We start from the raw sequence: 9,166 nt of genomic DNA, 5'->3' as shown, positions 1-9,166 counted from the left end.
ATGCAGAGCCCCCCGGACCAGTGGCCAGGACCCAGACAGTGTGAGTGCCACTGAAAATCAGCTCACATGCCACCTTTGGCACATGTGCCATAGGTTGACTAGCCCTGGTCTGTAATTCAATTAGTAGCATGTTTACAGTGTACGTATATACATATAGATAGAAAAAGCCTTATAAATGCAGTCAATAACTATTGTAAAAATGGCAACTCAGCCAAATCACTAAAAAAATTTCATCTGATTTAGTTTAACTTTTTAAGCTAACTTTGTGCTTTAACAAGCTCCTTTTCCAGTTTTACCACTTACACAGAGCTGACAGCAAGATATGTAGAAATTAACTAATACTACACCTGGGAGTCTATTTGCTCAATGTTTTGTTACATCTGATGCAAGATGGTGACTCAAGATATTTTTATTAACTTCAGGATGTGTCATTTTTCCCAACAAAAACACTAGTAGAACCTCCAATTAGTTCTTCCCAATACAGTCAATGTGCTACGAGGGATTCTATATGTATGTAAGCAATGATGATGATAAACAGTGGGGAAAGTCATTAAGAAGCCTTCCTGGGAATACTTTTTAGCCAGGTATCCAGCATTTAAGAGGTTGGAGCCAGGATAATAAGGCTGATAGAATAGTAGATCATGGACTATAGATTATTTACTCTGCATGTGATCCACTACCTTCAGCAAAGATAAGGAAAGCAAATAGAGTGAGTTTTAGCTAAAACATTAAGAGAAAAGTGGACCAAAGAGATGAATCTCTCTCAAAAAAGCAGGACATGCTACTAGAAGTTAGCAAAGGCTGTTAATACAGCATAGTTATGAGAACCAACCTCTCTTGAAAAGTAAAAGGCACCATACATTGTTCCATGTTTTCATTTCACCTCTTGAACCAGTTCAGAATCATTCATGCACATTCTTCCACAAAGGCAATACTTTTACAAATTTCATATTCCTAAATCAAGAAAATTTTGGAATGAAATTTGGAAATAGAAAGCACTAAATGCAGTACTAGCTAACAATTAACAGTGTAATATGTTGAGCTAAGAAACAAAGGAGCAAAACAACACTTTTCATGAAACTAGTAAAAAAGCCTGTGTCTCCAGGTGCCTGTGTCTTTCTTTATCAGCATAAAAGATGCCTCTGTAGAGGCAAAGATGGTTCAAAGGAGCCATTCAAGTCATTTCCGATACACTGATCATTATGTTGGTAACCATGTGTGGTGGTTTCTTTTTGCATACCTAATATGTTAAGTGACTTTGCCAATATTCAGAAAGCAGCTTGCCAATATCAATAACTGGAGGCAGGTTGTAAGTTATTAAAATATTAAATTATTGCTTTATGGTTCTTCCCTCCTAAAGGCCTCAAAGGGATATTGTCAACCTTCTTTTAAGCAACTAATTAAAATCCAGTTGATAGAGACTCTAAGTAGGACAAGTGTTTTTTTTCTGTTCCTCTGTTGATGTTTATAAAAAAGGCTTTTCAAGAAGGAAAAATCGACTGACTACAGAGGAAGCAGTGAAACTGTTTATACACAAAGCAAAACTGAATCTACATTTCTAAGAGATAAGGTGGCTAAGATATCTTTCATTGGATCCACTTCTGCTGGTGGAAGGGACAGGCTGTCAACTTCACAGAGCTCTTTCTTGGGTCTGGGGAAAGTAACTAAAGTGTCCTAAATACAAGGTGGGACAGATTGTTAAACAGAAGGGGTTCACATGTGACACAATTAACACCTCAGCAGCTGTAGACAAAGGAGGGTGTGTTACAAATTGTTATAATCATCCATAAAAGCAGTGTCTGTTGAGTTAAAAATTTAAATTCCCATCCTTTGAATTTAAATGGAGGTTTCTTTTGAGGATGAGGACCAAGAGGTCAGATATGGAGTGATGGCTTTGTGAAAAGTGTTCGCCCACAGTCGATTGGATGTTTTCTGTGTGAGTTCATTCAAGAGTGTAACGAATGTCTGGTTTCACTCATGTAGTTGTTGTTGGGGCATTTGACTCACTGGATGAGGTACATCACAAGTTGTGACAGGCATATGTAAAACCCATAGAATTTGAAAGGTGTATTGTAGGGAGGTGTTGATCATCGAAGCAATGGAAATATGTCTGCAGATTTTGCATCATTTCTGGGAGGGTCTGGTGCTATTTTGAGTTGTTGTGTCCTGGTCTGTATATTTGTAAAGCTCTTTGAGATCTATTAATGAAAAGGTCTATATTCAAGATAGGTCTCACTGATTAATTTGTTATTAGAGCTGTCCAATGCACAAAGTAAACCAATCAAGAACTGGAGATTTTTTTCCCCCACTAACTTTTCAGTTATAATAATCTTAGGTGTTACTTATAATTATAGTAGGCACACATTTTTCAGACAGCAGTGTGATTTTCAAGATGAGTATGTCCCTTTAAATAAGTCCTATCATGCAGCTAAATCAATCACATGACTGAGCTGAAGCAGATATTTAAAACCCCATGTACTCCGCAATTTTTGTATTTGTGAACTTTTCAACCATGTTCTCAGTGCTATATTTTCATGATATGGAGCCATTAACTAATTCCCCATAGTGTTGTTGTTAAATGTACATAGCATATATTTCCCTAGATTCTTCTGACACTGCAGTTCTTAAGGTCATAGTAGTCCCCTTGATATGCGATGATAGAGTACATTCACTTCAATCATGAAAACTGATTGGTAAAAATATATGTATAAAATCTAATATAAAAACAGTGTGGAAAAAGAATCAGAATTAAATTTATGATTACATTCCTGAGACATTCTATAATAATGAATATGCTTTCCCACACTAAATAGATTTTAGCAATAATTTAAATAACCAGACACTGTATTATAGTGTGAAAAAGAGGTCAGACAGCACTAGAGGGAAGGTGATTAAAGCAAAGAACAAAGCAAACTAGAACTGTAAAAGAAAAGAAATGAGAACTATCATACTGTAGCTAGAGATGAGTGATGTAGACACAAACTATATATCATGAAGAACAATGCTGCATGTATACACCATTGAGCATATAAAGTTATCAGTATCTTTATAATCTCCTGTCACACACGTTGGATTTTTTTTCCCGTCACCACATTAGTTTCTTGTAAAAAAGAGATTTAGAAACATTCTCTGTCCATTATAATTTCACATCTTTTGAAAGTTCCTTGGAATTAAGGTTTATCACATCACAATTTTCTGTCTTTTCTATTTTTGACTGCTATTCAGTGATGAAATAGTCTCCTCCCTTACATCCCCTCCCCGCCCCCAATTTGCTATCACAGAAATCTATTTGGAGTGCACATGAATGAATGGTTAACCACACTCTTCAGGAATTGCACTGATTTCCACTTTCTCAAACAGATTTGGTTATGATCCTAGATAAAAGTATCAGAGGTACTTAGCAACTTTCTTGTGCACTTCTGGGATTATCCGTAAGGCCACAGGCCTATGTTTAACTTTGGTATTGTTTTCCTTTATCCCTTCGGTTGTACGTATAATAATTTGCCTGTTCTCCTTTGTGTCTCAAGCAACTGAAAGACAGAGTATTATGATAAAGAATTACAGTCTTAAATATAGAGACTGTCTACACAGTGACATTGACCAGAATAAGAGTGTCTGCATAGGGAGTTATTCCAGAATAGCTGTTGCACTTCAAATTCTCACATCCCCTTATTGCAGATTAATCTTTCCCATGTCAACAAGCCCTTACTAGTGATGAACAGTTACAATCTTAAGTAATAAAGAAGACAGGGCTGGTGCAACCATTTAGGCCAACTAGGCGGTTGCCTACGGCACCAAGATTTGGGGGCGCCAAAAAGCAGCACCCCCCAAAAAATTTTTAAATGCTTGCAGCGGCCGCTGCTGGATAGGTAGTCTGAGCTGCCGGCGGCCGGCAGCCCAGGGCGCCCCCAGGGTCCAGGGAGCCGCGCCGCGGCCGGTAGCCAGGGCGTCCCCAGGGTCAGGAAGCCGCCTATAGTAGCCCGGCAGCCCAGAGCGCCCCAGTCAGGGAGCCGCCGCCGCGGCGGCCCGGCAGCCCAGAGCGCGCCCGGGTCAGCGAGCCCCCACGGCGGCCCGGCAGCCCAGGGCTGCCGTCGGGTCAGGACGCCCCCGCAGCAGCCCAGGGCGCCCCCGGGTCTCAGCGGTGGTCTGGTGGAGCGGAGGAAGAAAGAGGACCCCAACGCTCATACATTGGGCAAGGTAAGCAAGTGCATCCCCACAGGTCGGCCTCAGGGTGCTGTGCTCCTGCCCTTGGTCGGTCCCTGCTCCTGTCTCCCCTTGTGCCTGGACGGGCTGGAGAGAACAGCAGCCTGCAGAGCTGAGCTGACCCAGTGCCCCCAGGCACCCCCTGACCCCATCCCCTCCACAGCCTGACCCCAGCTCTGAGCCCAGCCCCTCTGAGCTGGACTCCCCCTGATCCTATCTCCCCACATCCCTGAGCCCAGCCCCTGTGAGCTGGCACCCCTGAACGCCAGAGCCCAGCTCCCCACCCAGCCATTGGTACCAACCATCACAATCACCCAGCAACTGCCCTATGTAATTGCAATGTATACATACCATTACAAGCTTTTAATGTTTAAATATTATATTTAGTATATTTCAAATTATTACAAATTAATTTTGAATGTATTTCACTAGTTATTTTTTAACATTTCCTAATATATGTTACTATAGTATTGCAAATGTTTTATGGAAGGGCCCCCATTTTGCTTTGCCCAAGGCCCCCTGAGTCCTCTGGGGCCTGTCTGACTTTTAAGCCCTGCTGCGTGTTTTTGCCTGCAATAGCAGCCTAAGCCTGTGAGTGACCCTAGCAGTTGCCTGAAAAAGTGCTTGGGGTAATCATGCAGAAAGGAGCGTGATATTTGTTTGAGTTCTTGCTCATGAGGCTGTGTTCCACTTGGTGCAGGACAGCAGTCTCAGCAGGACTCTAGGCCAGCACCTTGCCTCAGTTTTGTAGATTGTAGTGCACCCATCACCGGGCTCAGTCTGGCACCGCTACCCCTCACTAGTGCCTAAGAAGCAGTCAAAAAAAGTTGGATGGACTGGTTAGGTTAGTTGTCCATGCTGTTGCTTGCCAGTTATAGAGACTACTGAATGCATAGTATTTCCTCTCTGATGTTCTGTCCTGAGCAAAATTGGCCATGTTATGAGGTAGTGCCTGTGAGGGACAGGTGTCTGTTTATGTACCCAGCCATCATGTCTTAAGTCTTCTTGGGGGAGCTTTTCCATTCTGCTTATTGGTGACATCTATGATGCTCTGGTAGACATCTATGAAGACAATACTCTGACAGGAGTCGGCAATACATCACGAGTTGATGCAAAGGCTCTTACAAAAACCATTTCTAGTTTCAAGTTTCTTGTTTCTCTTGTTTTGTGGTATGACATATTGTTTGAGATCAACATAACTAGCAAACAACTTCAGGCAAAAGAATTTGATAATATGTGATGCCATTACTCAACTTGGAGAAACCAAGAAGTTTCTTGTGGGCCGCAGAAGTGACAGCAGCCTTTGAGAAAACATTGGTAGATGCAGGTGAACTTGCAGAGGAGTTTGGGAATACCGGCCTTTTTGAACCAGATCCATCCATATTAGAAAGAAGAGGAAGCAGTTCAATTTCACGATGATGCTATTTAACCGAAAAAAATTCAAAGTGAAACTTTTACTTATTATGTCATGACAACTAGTAATACACTTCAGTTGAAGAAAGATTCAACGATTGATGCAGCCAAATTAGTTTCATTTTGGCTTCATATATATGTTAACCATTGAAATAACACATAAGAAAGGATAATGGAATCTGAGAGTGAACATATGTCCAAAGATCTTATGATGCCTCTATGACTTGTCACGATTGATAGATATTCGCAAGATGCGTCCAAAGGATTCATCTTGCAAGATGTTGCTTCATATGATAGCTGACAGTCACGTGTCGCCTAACACAGTTATTGCTTTTAATCCTCTTGACCTCTCGCCGGTTTCTGTGGCAGTGCGTAAGGAGCGGAGCTTTCACTCCGAGCTCAAGTTTTCATAAAAACATATATGCAAACAATCAAATTGTTGCTCAAAGACTTGTTGGGCTATCTACCTTGTCACTAGAACATGACATTGCTCACAGCATTGACTTGGAGGAACTTGTTTCTAAATTTGCTAAACTTAAAGTGCAGAAACATAAATTCTAAATTATAACATGTTACTCTGTGGCCATGTATTGTGTATAATGTATGTGATTGATTGGGGGGGGGGGGCGCAAGATGGAAGTTTCGCCTAGGGCGCAAAATATCCTTGCACCGGCCCTGAAAGAAGATATTTAGTTTCAGCTAATTTTTGTGTATTTCATGGTTTATATGTGGGTCTTTTCTCTGTCTCTATTTTCTAGGCTCTAGTTGGAATTATGGACTGACAGGCCTTGTGTTGGTCCTCTGCACAATGCTAAATCTTACCCTAAATCATCTTGGGTTAACCAATTCAACTTTCTGGCCCAATCCTTCAAGCCCTCACTTAAGATGTATTAAGGAATCTCTAGAAATCTCGGGGAAAACAATATGCATTCCCCCAGCTCCATCTTGGCCAGCTCCATCCTAATAGGTTCCCAGACCCACAAAGCACCCTCTGAGAGTCCACAGCTGGTGGCATGTGAGGGCATGGAGGTGACTGACAACCTTCTTTTACATACCCAGTGACAAATCCACAAAGGAACCTGTTTCACAGATCTACTGTAGGGGCAATGATCGAGCTGTTAATTATATAATGCTGTTTTTAATTTGATTCTTTTTTTATTTACCCTCTAAAGTACACTGAGGAGTTTGTGTGGGGGTGGGGGAAGGTGTGCTACTGTATGGCATAGAAAGAAAAAGCAGCAATTAAGCTTCCATTCGAACATTATAAAGCTTCCAGGGAGAAAGTGACCCATGTACGGTATCTGGGATTCCTATTCAATTATGGAAGCTACATGTTAAGCTCTTTGACTTAATGATCCTCAACTTGGCCTTTGATTTTGTGTCCATAGATTTTGCACCTGCAAATAGTTCCCTTCTAGAGGTATTGCCCATAATTCTTTGTGTTGCAGTAACCAGAGTCACTCTAGGATTCTCTGAGTGAATTGTGAGAGAATGTGTCTGTCTGGGTACTTGGGAGGAATTCTGAGAAAGTATTTGAGAACTATTAGCACTTAAATGATTTAGCCTTTGTCTATACTGCAAAGTGGTGGGCTACCAGACCAAGTTAAAGTGGCACCCAAGCTATAGCATGCTATGCCCCCTGTCGTGCCAGCTGGGCTGGGCTTAAAGTACCATCGAACTGAGGTGAGAAGGTTGTGTGTGGGGATAGGAGGGAGATTTGGGGCAACACCCAGGTAAGAGACCAAATTAACTCTGTAGTGAAGACTTACCCTATCTGACCTTAGGCAGGTAATTTGTGGCTTGATGTGTCTTACTAAACTCAGTGGGAGTTTTGCCATTGACTTCAACAGAGGCTAGATTAGGACCTTCATCTCTGCACCTCCGTTAATGAAGGTAATGATACACACTTTTGTAAAGTTCTTTGATATCTACTGATGAAAAGTGCTAAGTATAATTATGTTTATTTCAATTTTCCCACATTAACAAATGTTAATTGGAACATAACTCAGAGCAGCACTGTATACTTTCAGTTTCTAGTTGTCATGAGAGAAGCTGTTTGCTGTCTCTGGTGTAACTAGAGATCTCATACCAGGCACAATATAAACAATTAAGCAAAACCATACAGTACAAAATGGTGCTTTCACGATTAGATTTTAGAACAGGCCATCAGGGCAGAAGAGCCACATCTATACAGTGAAGAGAGGAACTGGACCGCAGGAGAAGTAATCAAGCATTCAGGAGAGAGATAAGGCAGCAAGAGGCAAACACAAAGCAGTATTCAGTTGTTACTCAAACTCATGGATAACAGTAATGGACACAACTCTGCACCTTATGAATAGAAATTCTGCTGCAAGAGACCATGTAATCCATCATACCCAGAAATAGGGGCTTTTGTAAGTCTTAAGCACTCCCACTAATTAAAATAGCCACTTATAGGTCATTCAACACCTACACAAACACAGACAAATAAAAAAAGAAAAGAGAGAGTAAAACAGACTGAGGGGAGACAGAGGATTTAGAATCTGGGTGCCCACCCTCTTATGACACCGGGTGATTCAGTACTAGAGATTTATCTCTGACAGATCTCAAGCCAGGAGATCACTCTAATCTGTGACATTGATTGCAATCAGGGAAGTGGCTACTATATATAATTGCCACTCTTCTGTATGGTAAATTTTATACTGTACTTGGCTGCTGCGAGCCAGGTTATAAAAGGCTAGGTACCGATGCTCAAAAGGACGGTACTTTTAAAGACCTTCCTATGAGGTGAGCTTTTATTTCTCCCTACTCATGCTCAGTTTCAGTCCCATTTGTAAGATCTAGCCAAACATTCTGCTGTTCTATTCTAGTGCAGTAAAACTGGTTACTGAGGTGGCATTCACAAAATGCAAGCAGGGCCTGATCCAAGGCCCACTGAAGTCAATAGAAAAAGACTTGGTTTTGGATCAGGCCTTCAGATTGGGACTGAAGGTCATAGGAAATTTATGATAGGAAAGGTGGTGAGTGAAGGACCCTTTAGTTAGCATTTCAGTTTCCCAGATATTAACCAGTGTTAACAGGAAGAGCAAGCAGAAGGCACATAGATTTTCCTTCTCTTCTCTCTCTGCTCGTTTGCCTGTTTTACTCAGTGTTTGACAGGTCTGTAGCTATATATGAAACACAGTAGATGAATTCACTTAATACTGGAGTTCAGGCATTTTACATTAACAACAGAGTGGAAGTTATAATGGCTTGTCAATCAGTTGCAAACTCTAGCAAAAGAGAAAATAGGATATGGCAAGATGCTTTCAGAAAAGTTTCACACTAAAAATAGCTCTGCAGTATTTTTTTAAAAACATTGCTTGACTTTCTCAGATTCAAGTAAGATGTTTAATAGAGTAAGCCCTAAAGAGACCTCTGATCATCTGCTCATGACTTTTTCGTAACACAGCCATAGAATTTCACCTAGTAATTTCTCTGTTTAGCTCATAACTTATAGTTTAGTTAGAAAAGACGGTTACTCATCTTTGTAACTGTTGTTCTTCGAGATGTGTTGCTCATATCCATTCCA

Source organism: Chelonoidis abingdonii, chromosome 5, assembly GCF_003597395.2.
Source record: "Chelonoidis abingdonii isolate Lonesome George chromosome 5, CheloAbing_2.0, whole genome shotgun sequence".
Lineage (NCBI taxonomy): Eukaryota > Metazoa > Chordata > Testudines > Testudinidae > Chelonoidis > Chelonoidis abingdonii.
Note: the sequence above shows the minus strand (reverse complement) of the source record.